A 13,523-nucleotide genomic window follows, 5' to 3' on the forward strand; every position below is an offset into this window, starting at 1 on the left:
CTGTGGAATTTTCCTTTGTGTTGCAGTTCCTCGGTGCTAGTCGGTGGGCGGAGTCTCCCGCAATGCAGCTGCCGGTGATTCGTCATCAGCAGTGCATTTAAGCATGGGAGATGCAGAAGAAAACTGCAGAGACATTGTATGTTCTAAATAATCCTTTTGCTCTACATTGCTCCATCTGCTTGATGCCACAATATTACAGTTCATTTTTATACTTAACCACACTTTCATTTTTGTTTCAACGATAAATTGGAGTTATAAAGCACGTCAGACATTAAGGAAGAGGGCTGTGATTTTTCTCTTTTCCCCCATAAAATAAACACCCCTGTAAAGCCTGCCGGGCGTTTCGCAGAATGCACCTGTTCTAGTTAGTTTTATAAAGCCATTTCCTTTTTCTTAGTCCAGAATTGACACACTGTCCAGCTTTTATTTTCTTCCCATCCATTTATGTCTTGCTTGATTTTTTTTGTGGGCGGCACGGTGGACGACTGGTTAGAGCCTCTGCCTCACAGTTCTCAGGTCCGGGGTTCAATCCCCGGCCCCGCTTGTGTGGAGTTTGCATGTTCTCCCAGTGCCTGCGTGGGTTTTCTCCGGGCACTCCGGTTTCCTCCCACATCCCAAAAACAAGCATGGTAGGTTAATTGACAACTCTAAATTGCCCGTAGGTGTGAATGTGAGTGCAAATGGTTCTTTGTTTATGTGTACCCTGCGATTGGCTGGCGACCAGTTCAGGGTGTACCCCGCCTCCTGCCCGATGATAGCTGGGATGGGCTCCAGCACGCCCGCGACCCTAGTGAGGAGAAGCGGCTCAGAAAATGGATGGATGGATGGATGATTTCTTGTGAGCAATCTCGTCTCAGATGAATGCAAGCAATGCTTTGTGTCTGATGCGAAGGCTACGTGCTGGAGCACACATCCTTAATCACATCATGTGTGCAGCTGCTCCATCACCACATTCAAGCTGCTCTTTGTCCACCTCTAATCTCTTATCAGCATGGTGTTTCCCTGATCGGAGCCCAATTATCTTTTTGTGCGCAGGATGAAGTTGTTGATTTTATTATTATTATTTTTTTAATTTCCCGATTATCCATCCATCTTGTCCATATTGTTGTCCTATTCCAGAGGACTTTGGGCGCACTGGTCTGAACAAAAAAATCAATCAGACTACTAGTCCAGAATTGCCAGTGCTAGAGTTCTTAATGGTACCAGGAAACCGGACCACATCCCACCGGTCCTAAAATCTATTCACTGATTTCCAGTGAGTCAAAGAATAGCTTTTTAAAATCGTTCCAAAGCTCTAAATGTCCTAAATATAAAATAATTTAAGACGTTTTATAAAGCAGGGGTGGCACGGTGGAGACTGGTTAGAGCATCTACCTCACAGTTCTGAGGACCTGGGTTCAATCCCCGGCCTGAAAACTATCTTGGTTTTATTTTGTGTTTCTAACTGGATAATCTATGCATTTTGCCATATTACTGTCTTGCAAAGGACACAAAAAATGCATGCATTGTGTTGTGTGCTGAAGAGAAGTTCGCACAGTCCCTTATATAACACACACACCCTTATATATTATCCATCCATCCATCAATTTTCTGAGTCGCTTCTCCTCACTCGGGTCGCGGGCGTGCTGGGCAATCGCAGGGCACATACAAACAAACAACCAGTCACACTCACAGTCACACCTATGGGCAATTTAGAGTCTCCAATTAATGCATGTTTTTTGGGATGTGGGAGGAAACCGGAGTGCCCGGAGAAAACCCACGCAGGCGGGACCGGGGATTGAACCCGGGTCCTCAGAACTGTGAGGCTGACGCTCTAACCAGTCATCCACCGTGGCGCCTTATATTTTATAAATGTCCATTTATTTCAGTATTTGACTCACACAGTGTTGTTTCTGCACTGGACTTTCTTCAGATTGTTGGTATTAAGGTGCCTTAGTGAGAGTCATGGTGTTGACTGTAAGGATAATGGAATGTAACAGAAATTCAGGACAAATCTTAAATGTGGTCATCCATTCCAGGATCCTTCTACTCCAAAAACTGCAGTTACATTTTTGGCCGCTGGCTGTTACCATTGTGCCAAATTGTGAGCTCACTGAAGATGCCTCCTCACCAACAGGTGGCACTGCAGCACAAGCTTCAGCTCAGATGACAGACACACATCTTTTGGTGGATCTCTTTCTTCCCTCTGGTGTGTCCTGCTCCTGCCCCCGTGGCCTCTCAAACCACTTTTTAGGGATACGATGTGATAGACTGGTGAGAGTCAGCCATGTGCGGCACCAAAGAAGCAATGACATAGGTGTCACACTCAAGGCCCGCGGGCCAAATCTGCGCCATTTTATGAGACCTGTAAAATCTTGTCACAGGTTTTTCTTGATTTCTGCTCAAAGCTAGTTATCCATCATAAAAATAACAACCAAATAAAGGGGAAATCATATGATATGAGAGACTGATTATTGGGATTTCCACACAAAACACATTGGGTAAGGGACAAGAAGTGTAACTGCCTCGCTCTCTAGCCAAGCGTCTAGTCCGTAAACAAACAGCGCAGCTTACCTTCTGGCTAACGTCATGGCTACCGACATGCTTTTGGCAGAATGTCAAACTAGTTAACTCGTTTGAAGCGCACCCAGTAGCTTGATAGGTTGGGTAGTGTAGTTAGGTAGGTTGAGCAGGTAGGTAGGTAGGTAGGTAGGTCAGTCAGCCGGTTTGACAATAGGTTTGACACCCCTGTTCAGGCTTAAAAAAAAATTCCACAGCACTGAGGCCGCTTGGAAGCTCCTGCTGGTTTACCTTGATGAGTTTACAGCTGGTGTCAAGTTCCAATTAAAATAGTTTTTTATTGTCTTCCAAAAGGATTACGTAGAATCCTGGAAACAGTTGTCCACTGGCTCAAACATCCACTGAGAAAAAGAGCAGAGATCTCGTCTACTTTCATGAAACGCTTCATTTCACCCATGTCAATGATATCATTGATAAAAACTGATGAACCTCATGCAAACCATAGAGAGGTGTCCATTTTTCTCTCCCTCCGGATACAACTGACTGATTCCTTATTTGTAGCGACTGACAAGTGTGATTAACATGCGATGGGGCTGATAAACAACATACATTCCTCACTTATGTAATCTGGCAAATCGGTGATGTAATATATAGTCCATAGTGTTTTCAGTGCAGATGGTTTTCAGTTGCATGTCTAAGCTGATGAACAGTACAGTACCGTTCATGTTTTCAAAGCATGTCAATTCCAAAAAGTCAAGGCCTCTTTTGCTCAGCAGATGCACCTTGAAGGAGTCATTCGACACTGGATACCGTCGGTTCATTGTGTTGCACTTGACGTATAGTGCCAAGTCACTTGGTTTCTGTCAAACTCTCACAGTTCCCAATTGAGGTCCAGTTTACAGTTAGGAACCTGCCACTCAGGACTGGACAGCTATGAGAAAGTTGATGGTTGCGGCAAGCTACGCTGTACTACTTGTGCTTTTAATTAGAGACAAAGGAGAGGCACTCCGGTCCTGTGCAGCATGTGGTTCCATTTAGAGCAGGTGAAACAATGTAGGAAAATAGATCCGTCATCCGCTGCATTCCAGAGGCCAGTGAGGAACGGCGCTCGATCACAGCAGAGCTAATCTAGAGGTGAAGGAAGTTGAAGGATCCTCTTGCGAGTGTTACAACAATGCAACGTTTCCCCTTCTTTCTAATCTTTATTGCATTCAAAGAGAATGAGCTTTGAGATTCAGCGCTCCTAGTTTCGGACCAGTTCCAAATGAACTCTGATGTAGTTCGGTTGTGGTGAGAAAACAAATCCGCCTCGATCCCATCCAACTGGCAAAAAAATGAAGCAGATTTGATCGTAAATGAGCATAATGGTGATGGTGACAAACAGACTTACCGAACATTTCTTTGGTTTCGAATGTATGCGTCTCCTTAAGTCATTTACAGTAATATAAGGCCATATTGTGCTTATTAACACAGTTTCACTCACTAGTTCATAGAGTAAATGTTCCTATTTGCATTCTTGTGACCAATAACAAGAAAGAACAATATTATGCGTTTGTTCATTTTGCTTCACTTGGGTTTGTTTAATTTGTGAAAAGAAAGCAGACTAGAGGGTTGTGGACAAAATGTATACACTCATCAATTGATTTGCACATGACAAAAAAGAACTGTAGGTGTGAAACCGCCCTTCAGATGGCAGGTAGGAAGGTACAGTGTCGGCCAGTTGGTTGGTAGTTGGGTAGGTAGGTCTGTTGGCTGGTTGGTAGGTCGGTACATACAGTAAGAAGCTTCAGCCACCAATATCTTGGTTGTCTGATTACTAATTAACACATTCTTAAGTCCATAGTTGACATATTTCTTAACCACAAGATTATAGGCACTGGTTATGCTGCAATCTGGATCATCGTTACCCACAAAACATTCACAGCTTGGGTTACTAGCACAGTTGAGGCATGACCCAATGTGAAGCTGAGCCAGGCTCAGAACAATTTTGGTCTGTAAATATTGCTTCTCCACTTTATTGTTGCTTTTATTGCTGAGGTATATCCAAACACTGCTGCCAAACACGTCTACCCGTTAGCCGCTCACGTGAGCAAAGAAACTAAAGCAGGCCATGAACTCGGGGCCACAACAATAAAGAGAACCCCTCCAAAATGTTCTCATGTCAAAGAATTTCCAGTGTGCTTATGGGCTTGCTCATGTCATACACTCTGGAACTCAGTTGGCCTTTTTGGACTTTTTATCCCACCTGAGGAAACATTTTACGGGATGGGAGTGGGGGGGGGGGGGCACAAGGTCACAAAGACAATAATGTGTATCTGAAAAGGAATGGACTTGCTCTTATAGTATACAAGAGTAGGTCAACTAAAGATCGTATCAGTCTGCAATCCCATCCTTCCACTTGCAGCTGCCCTTCTCGAGAGCACGCGGTCATTTGCCTCCTCTCACCATGTGGTTATAGTCAGTACATGCAGCCACTATTGTAAATAATTTATGTTAATATAGCAAGTGGGATCTGGACATAACACTTTGCCATTTATAGCTCAAAAGAGCAAAGGAATAGCGTGTGTTCCGAGCAGTAAATCAGTGGATGTTTGGCATAGGGCTACCTCCTAGGAGAAGGCTTTAAGGCATCGGCCCGGCCAAGAAAAGCTCTCACGTGCGCCATGAAAAGGGAGGCAAAGATGAAAGAAAAGACGACACGCTGCAGTATTTTTAGGTTGGGTCGAAGCCCAGCCAGTGTCGTCTGGACGTAGGATGTATATGAGCGATTACTTCGTAGTTCAGAGGAATACCTTTTTCACTCCGCTTCCTCCACCAGCCATGTTATGGGAAATGAAACAGTAAAGATTCCAGGGTGAAGTTATGCCAGAACCAATTCGACTGTGGCAGATAATTTTTCCCTCATCTCTGTCTCCCACTTATAAATTCCACGGTTGGATCCAAGCTTTATGCATTAAACACAGGAATACGAGTTGACATTGATTTCTTTTCAGTCCTCTTTAGGACTAATTGGCACGATGAGTGGGGCCGATTTTTCTGTTTGTTTTTACTCTACCCACAAATCTGACATGTTTATCCAATTACATTTGGAAAACAGGCAGACATTTAGAGAAAAGCTCGTACGATGTGAAAGGTTCAGTTTTCAAATGTGTTTGGGTAAGTTCCCCCGATCACAGTTTGATCGCTGGTGGCAGTTAATATCAGGAAACAGAAGATTACAGTCAATTTGATTTGAGCTCCACGACTGATTGCACAAACTCAATCCATCCCAGCCTGTCATTGACTGGCCCCCATACTCCTACCGCCATCTCACATTGAATGAGTTCTTTTCCGAATGACACAAAGCAAGTTTTCTCTGAACATTCCTGTCTTCTTTGAACACTCCTGCCTTTGTAGATCAACTTCAATCAGTTCACGTGATTAGCTGGCAGTGAAAGTACAGGTATATGTTGTGTGCTTGCATTTTCTGTTTTTTGTGTGTAGGCATTTTGTCAAATTATTTTTTTCCTAACCATGGGTCCTAAGAAAGTGACTGGTGAGAAGTAAGGAGTGGATGCTGTCCATTCACTTACATCATAGAAAAACATTACCAAAGTGTGCGTGTAGTCAAGTTGAGCCTAAAATGGCCACTTCAAACCAAAATGGCAGACTTCCTGTGTGTGGTCAGTTACAGGTTTTCAGAATCAGAATCCTCTTTATTTGCCAAGTATGTAAAAAACACACAAGGAATTTGTCTCCGGTAGTTGGAGCCACTGTAGTACGACAACAAACAGCCATTTTGACAAATAAAATACTTTTGAGACATAAAAACATAAACACACTGCGGAGAGTCACTGAGCAATGAAAGGTTACTGGTAATATGGTAATGCTGATCCAATTTGTTTTTGACAATTGCGCAAATGATGCAGAGTCCTCTAGCAATTTAGAGCAGTTTGAAATGATGTTGATGTTTTGAGCCTTCTTTCTGGGTCTACTCATGATAAACATGCCCATGAAATTTCATGTTTCCACATGAAAGTTGCGGGGCTGAATTTTCTCCAAATTCCAACGGGCACTACTGCGCCAATCTGCCTTATGAGCAATGATTGATCACATGGATGTTGCAATAGCAGCAGATTTAGCTTAACTAGATGAAATGAAGTGAACAGCTCTGAAGGCTTTTCTTGATGCAAAGGATGTTTTCACTCTACTGTCTTGATTGACTTCAACACGAGACACTGGCAGCTCGTCAATTTAATACACTTGACTCTGCTATTTGATCTGACTGACAAACCTTTGTGTAGTCAGCCAGTGACTAGCCCTTTTCTAAACAGTTTCTAACAATTCTGTCCTCTCCAACAAGCATGTTAGGCCTGGTTGGAACAACGTTTGACAGCAGTTAGATGATCTGTCACAGACATACTGACACAACTGAACTATTGCATTCTAAGCTGGAAAGAACAAAGGAGAGAAACCCACCAAGGGTAAGGGAAACCATCGTTGGATGAACTTCTACTGAGCTTATTGTGTGTCTGTGCTGCCACTGCCAACAGTACTAAAAATATTAAATGTTTCAGAAGCAACAAAGAGAGTGTCCCCTGTCGTTTTGGCAGACCCTGAGGACACACAATCAACAGTTTCCAACAGGGAATCGTGGTAATAACGGAGACTTTGGAGACACAAAAGCGGCGTGGTTACGCTTTGGCATGAGCCTCTTCCCCAATAAACCACAATGATGAATTTATCATGGTTTGTCCTTAAAATCATATTTCTCTCAGAAATACAGAGCCTCAGAACTCAAGGACAATTTATTCCAGCAGGCCCACAGGAAATAATTATACCAGGGTAGAACTTTTGGTATCCAGACACTTTCACATAATGTACATGTAATGTTTTAAATACCACCTTAGCAGAGTTATCTTGTCATGGAAGTTCAAAAAGAACTCATTTAAGGGATCTCTACTAAAGCTTACCGCTGAAGAGGATGACTTCCTTTTACTAGTTTTTGCGTTATTAACATTTTTCTTCTCTTTTGGACTTTCCTCACTGCGAGCCTTTGTTTGTACACCGATAGCAAATCCAAAGACAATTACCCGGGTGGCGAGAGAATTTAATTTTTCTATGCGGAGTCAATAAGCTTGACCACCATGCTCTGTCAAATGCTTCACAATTTTGTATTGACAAATTGTCTGGAAATGGACATATTGACTTGAAAATGGCAGCTTAAAACTTCATGGCAGACTTCCTGAGTGTTTTCGGGCATGGGTTCTTGAGGCTTTTTTTGTGGGTTTACTGATGTTAAGTGAAACATCAGTAAACCATGTTAAGTGAAACTGGATTTTATTATATTATTTCAGAGGGTACGAGAGAGCGGCGGTACGGTGAGTGACTGGTTAGAGCGTCAGCCTCACAGTTCTGAGGACCCGGGTTCAATCCCCGGCCCCGACTGTGTGGAGTTTGCATCTTCTCCCCGTGCCTGCGTGTGTTTTCTCCAGGCACTCCGGTTTCCTCCCACATCCCAAAAACATGCGTGGTAGGTTAATTGACAACTATAAATTGCCCGTAGGTGTGAATGTGAGTGCGAATGGTTGTTTGTTTGTATGTGCCCTGCGATTGGCTGGCAACCAGTTCAGGGTGCCCGATGATAGCTGGGATGGGCTCCAGCACGCCCGCGACCCTAGTGAGGAGAAGCGGCTCAGAAAATGGATGGACGGATGGTACGAGAGAGCCAAATTTTGTGGGTGGTTCGGGGGGGCAGAATGGGTCCTAACCCTAACTCTGGACTGGAGTCCTCATATTTATAGCCAACTTCAACATGACAAATATGCCTGAGAAATATGTTGAGTTTATGAGAAAAGAAAAGAAGCACTTTCAAGAGGGCAGTAATGAAATGGGTGCCTAATCCCCTTAGTCTTTAGTTATGGACGGTTGGTTGGGTTTTAAGACAGCAGTATAGATTTTAAGTTTGTGCAGTAGGTTGAACAACCATCAACTACTTAGAAATCCATCAATTGTTTCCGCTTATCATATGGTCTAGCGCAGGTGTCTCCAACGCGTCACTCGCAAGCTACTGGTAGTTCACCAGGCTGTTTCCAGCAGCCCGCCAAGGAGTCAAAAATACAATGGCACACATTTGATTCATCACTCTGTAAAGCAGAGCTAAATTCCCAGTCAATCAAAATGACAGGTATCCTGACCAGGTGAGAACTAGACTACCAACAATGGCAGCAGAGGAGCGCAGTCACACCAGTAAGAGTGAAAACCCTATTATCTCCTACTATTTCCACCAAGAGTGGGAAACAAATTTTTGTTTTACAATTGTGAGCAACAAATGTTCGTGTCTGAGCTTTGCTGCAAATCTAGCAGTTGGTAGAAAATGAAACGTGGAACCGCATTTCACCAAAGTCCACACCAACTTCTTCTGGGACTTTCCCACAAGAAGCAGCAAAGAGGAGGCTAAAGAGCTGAAAGGTACTCCCTAAATTGTCTTCAATTAACCTAACATATGGTGCCCAAGCAAGCACGGTACCGTACCGAGAAGCCACTGTACCCTGAAGGCGTGCCGCTTCTTTTGGACAATTTGCAGCTGGCCTCTCAGCAGGAAGTCCCCCAAAGATTGACACTTAATTATGAAACCAGAGGAACAAACCATGTGTTCTCCTCGCCCCCTGACCCTTCTTAGTTCATGTGACCCATTTAGGAGCTAATGAACTGTGCGCTACAATCTGATAGCAGGTGAACCTGTAATCAGACGATCCCCTGGCGGCCTGTGGCAACAATTGCCTCTCACCCAACAATTAACCCGGCACTAAGTCATCTAACAGCTGCACCTTCACATGGGGTCCATCACCTCAGATTGGGGAGGGGGAGGCATGTCATGCAGAAGTGGGGGTAGCACCCAGAGGTTGGGTTTACAGATGGAGCATTTGAAGTCTGAGATGTTATGGTTGGGAAGAAAAGCGGGGGACCCCCTGGAGAGGGTGTTTAGAGTTTGGGACGAGAGGCACTCTGAATGTTTTAGATTAGGCTTCTAATCCGTCAAACGAAGGCCAAATTTGGTGTTCCATTGTTGTGTAAACTGTGACCTTTGTACTGGCGACACATCCAGCTCCTTGTCTTTCATCAGCACAACCACAACTGCTAATGGAGTCAAGCTGGCAGTTAGAGCTGTGAGCTAGCTAACACCTCTTGTGTAAAATACACTGCAAGTGATACTTGAGTAAAAGTACAAGTATCATAACAGAAAATAATTTCGATAAAAGTTAGTCAACTTTTAGTATTTTGCTCGACTAAAAGTCTGACATTTGCTGTACTTCAGTACCAAAAGTAATTTTCAAATTTTAAATGTCCTTAAGTACAAGCGAAAGTATTTTTTTAAACAGTGACTGCAATTTGTATTGTGTACCTTGCTCTGAACTGACAGGAGCATTCTTCTGCTTCGTGTTTTGTCGTTCAGGCCTTACGTCAACAAACTTTTTTTAATTTGTAGTAACAAGTAATAAAAAGGGTTGGGAAAAAAGGTATTGAAGTAAAGGTATACATTTGACTTAAGAAACATTAGGAGTAAAAGTGAAAGTTGCCAGAAATATAAACAATTAAGTAAAGTACAGATACAAGATGTGAAAGTGTGCAGTAACAAGTATTTGTAATTTGACTGCAAACACGCATGTGCAGTACACAACTTCTTTAACTTACCACCATTCTCTGTGTTCAAAAATGGCCCAATTATGTTTTTTTTTTGTTTTTTTTTAGTCCCGCAGAGAGAACCAATTTCCCATTCGCGGCCTCTTCTGAAAGTTTCATTCCTATATCCCAGAGGTCGCAAAACTACTCACACTGTACTTAAGAAGCAGAGATATTGGTTTAAGAAATACTCTGGTAAAAGTAGAGGTACTGATTCAACTCTTTCACTAAAGTAAAAGTAGAAAAGTGCAAACTCTGAGTGCAAACGTAAAATGTTTATGTCAAATATATACTATAGTGCCGCAGTCCATGTTTCATGTTTTTTCCACCTTCTTAAAGACCTCAATCAGTCGATCAATCAAGATCTCAGCCATTATTGAAATTACAGCTACCTTTTTTTTCACGTGTTGTTATAATCTGCAGGGGTTAAAAAAAGTAACAAGCCTATTTTGACACAGTAAGGAAAAGCAAGTATAAAGTACAGAAGTCAGTTTTCAAATGTAGGGAGTAAAAGTAAAAAGTCGCCAAAAAAATAAGTACTCAAGTAAAGTACAGATACTGTACATGAAAAATCTACTTGAGCGCAGTAATAGTAAGTACAGTACATCCCACCAGTGCTTCCTGAACCCAGCCTGCATGTGAGTCTGTGAAGCCGCCGTCGCTTTAACATTCCCTCGCCGAGATTCCCTCGTGATTTGGCTACCGCGTCTAATCTTGGCCTAATGGAGCAATTCCGATCCAGACACGTCCAAGTAGTGTTGTTTGACTTGCTGATAAAATGTTTCCGGCTGTTAATCGGACACAAATCATATGGCAAAAGGATCTGTTACATGTGTTGTTTGGACACAATAATCATTCTTCATTATATCAAAGACCATTCAGAGTCTTACATAAAAAAAAAAAAAAAAACAATGATCAAATGCTTTTATTTTCCCATCCATCCAAATAAAAATAATCACCCAAAAAAATCTAATTGTTGCACTTTTTGTATGAGTGAGACATCTGCGACATTTTTGTGTCAAAATAATTATCACGAAATATAGTACATTTTACACACCCTATTTTTTTGTCTTACTAAAATTAGCCTGCATGCAGGTGAACCAAAGCCTACCCGCCCCATAGACTGCTGGGCCAATGGTGAGTATGGATTTCCTCACCAGGACAACTCGGGGTGTTGCCAGGGGCGCCAGCACGTTGAGTTCCAAATCTAATAAACCAAGTGTGAACTGCGAAGTCCCACACAAAGGATGAATTGATGCTTTCAATTGTGGCGGCAGCACTCCATTACTAAGTCAGCAAATAACTGGTTTTCATGGAAGCGCAAGGCTCGCTGCGCATGTTTGACAATTTGGCAGGCCAGTATGCACTAAACTGGGCATTCCAGCGCAGCAAACGGAGTGTCTTTGGAGATGCACCTGGCGGAGTGAAAATTTGGTGGCAGAGAGTTGAACTAAACTTACACCTGGTCAGACCACATCTACGTTCTGGCACAGGCTAGACAGCTGGTCTTATGTGATTTTGGTGAATTTGATCGGGGGACAGGCAGACAGATACCGAGCTCCACGGACATAATTAAGTCGCCAGCAGTTATCACCACCTCATTCTGTATTTAATAAGGGTACCCGCTCACATTGTCTGCCACATCGTGGGCAGAGCAATGACAATGCTCCACTTATGCAGGGCTGTAAACACTCCCACAGCGGCGCAGCTCACTCACTCTCACATCCGCTGGACAGCACTCGTCTGAGAAATTATCAACACTGGTCTAACCTATTTTTTACCATTACAGTTTTACAGATTTTTTGGATGTGGCTAAAACAGTGCCCAGTGACACACTTGGACGTCCCCTATCCCACACTATATAAGAACTGAGCGCCTTGATTTTAATCAATGGCTATCTGGAGCAATTGCGAGTAGTTATTACTAGACGCAAGAATGTTAGCTATCGAGCTAGCTGGTGGCTAGCAACTCTCGCCGTGCCGTGGTAAATATATTCCAGCCACTGGAGGCTTTAGGCATATATATTTTCACGGCTCAAACATGTAGGGATGTGTAGAAAGAGAGTAAGAAAGATGCTAGACGAAGTAGCATCCATATTTATATGTACGCTTGTATGGCTGTTACGAATGACGAAATTGCCTGTGGAGTTAATAACAGGTTCATGATGGCGAGAGTTTGATTCTGGAACAAATTATGCCAAATATAATTGATCTCAATGGGTAATTGTGTTTTATTAAAAGTTTTTATGATGGTGAAAATACAAACCCAGGAATGTATTGGTTGGTTGAAGAGCCTCCTGGTATGGCCTGTGCTCCATTCACTGCACTTGTACACTGTACCGTACTTGCACAATGGAGAAATACTCAAAATATAATAAGAAAACATCTCTAGTTTGTTCCACGTAAGCCAAGTAAAAAAAAAAACATGCCACTGTTATTTATAAGAGCACTGTTAAAAAAAAACCTTAATCTCATTTTATAATGTTTAAGACAGAAAAAAGACTCAGAGAAGCAATGTTGAACAAATACCTGAGACTGAGAGCAGGAACACACACACACACACAAAAAAGAAAATACTCTGAGACTGGGAGGCTTTACTCTCTAATTATGCTATTCCAGGAGCCATAATGATCCCTCTCTGCCTCTTTCACTCTCACTAAATAAAAAGCCTCCAATGCAGATCTGCCGTGCCAAGCCACAACTGTCCTTTCCACATCCTCTCATCTTCCCACCCAAAACATCCTGTTGCCAAGGAGTGCACACACATTTGTCTGGCAACTTGTTCCCTCTTAGTTGCCATGTACCATTGCCCTTGTTTGGGCTTGATATCGACGAGAAGAATTCAAAACAAATGTGTTGCAGACAGATGTTTTCTTTGGGGTCTTTTTTTTTTTTTACGCCTGCTCTCTAGCAGAGGTGGCGACTGCTAAATGTGAGGTTACATAAGACATGGCGGAACTCTGGTCCACATTACCGAATGTGCGGTAGAGTGCTTTCATTTTGATAATTACCGTACAAGGAGATTACGTTTTGGCAATGTTTGTTTCTAGGTTTGCATAATTATCCAATATTGACTAATTTTCACAAAACTTGGATGAAAGGATGAAAGGATGAAAGAATTACATTCTGCTGCAAAATTGGGAAACTGTGTGGAAGGAAAGGAATTACTCTTTGGAAAGATGGCAGACATGGCATTTGTTAGTAGGCTCCTGGATATCTCTATTACTGCCACCTACAGAATGGAGGGGAACTAAGTTCATCTATTGGTAAAGAAGGCACAGCAGTGGATAGAGATCACGTCTTTGAATGTACCAGGTTTCTTGAAAGTGATAGAAATATTTATTGAGAACTTCAGTCGAACAG

Source organism: Phyllopteryx taeniolatus, chromosome 5 (assembly GCF_024500385.1).
Source record: "Phyllopteryx taeniolatus isolate TA_2022b chromosome 5, UOR_Ptae_1.2, whole genome shotgun sequence".
In the NCBI taxonomy this organism is placed as follows: Eukaryota; Metazoa; Chordata; class Actinopteri; order Syngnathiformes; family Syngnathidae; genus Phyllopteryx; species Phyllopteryx taeniolatus.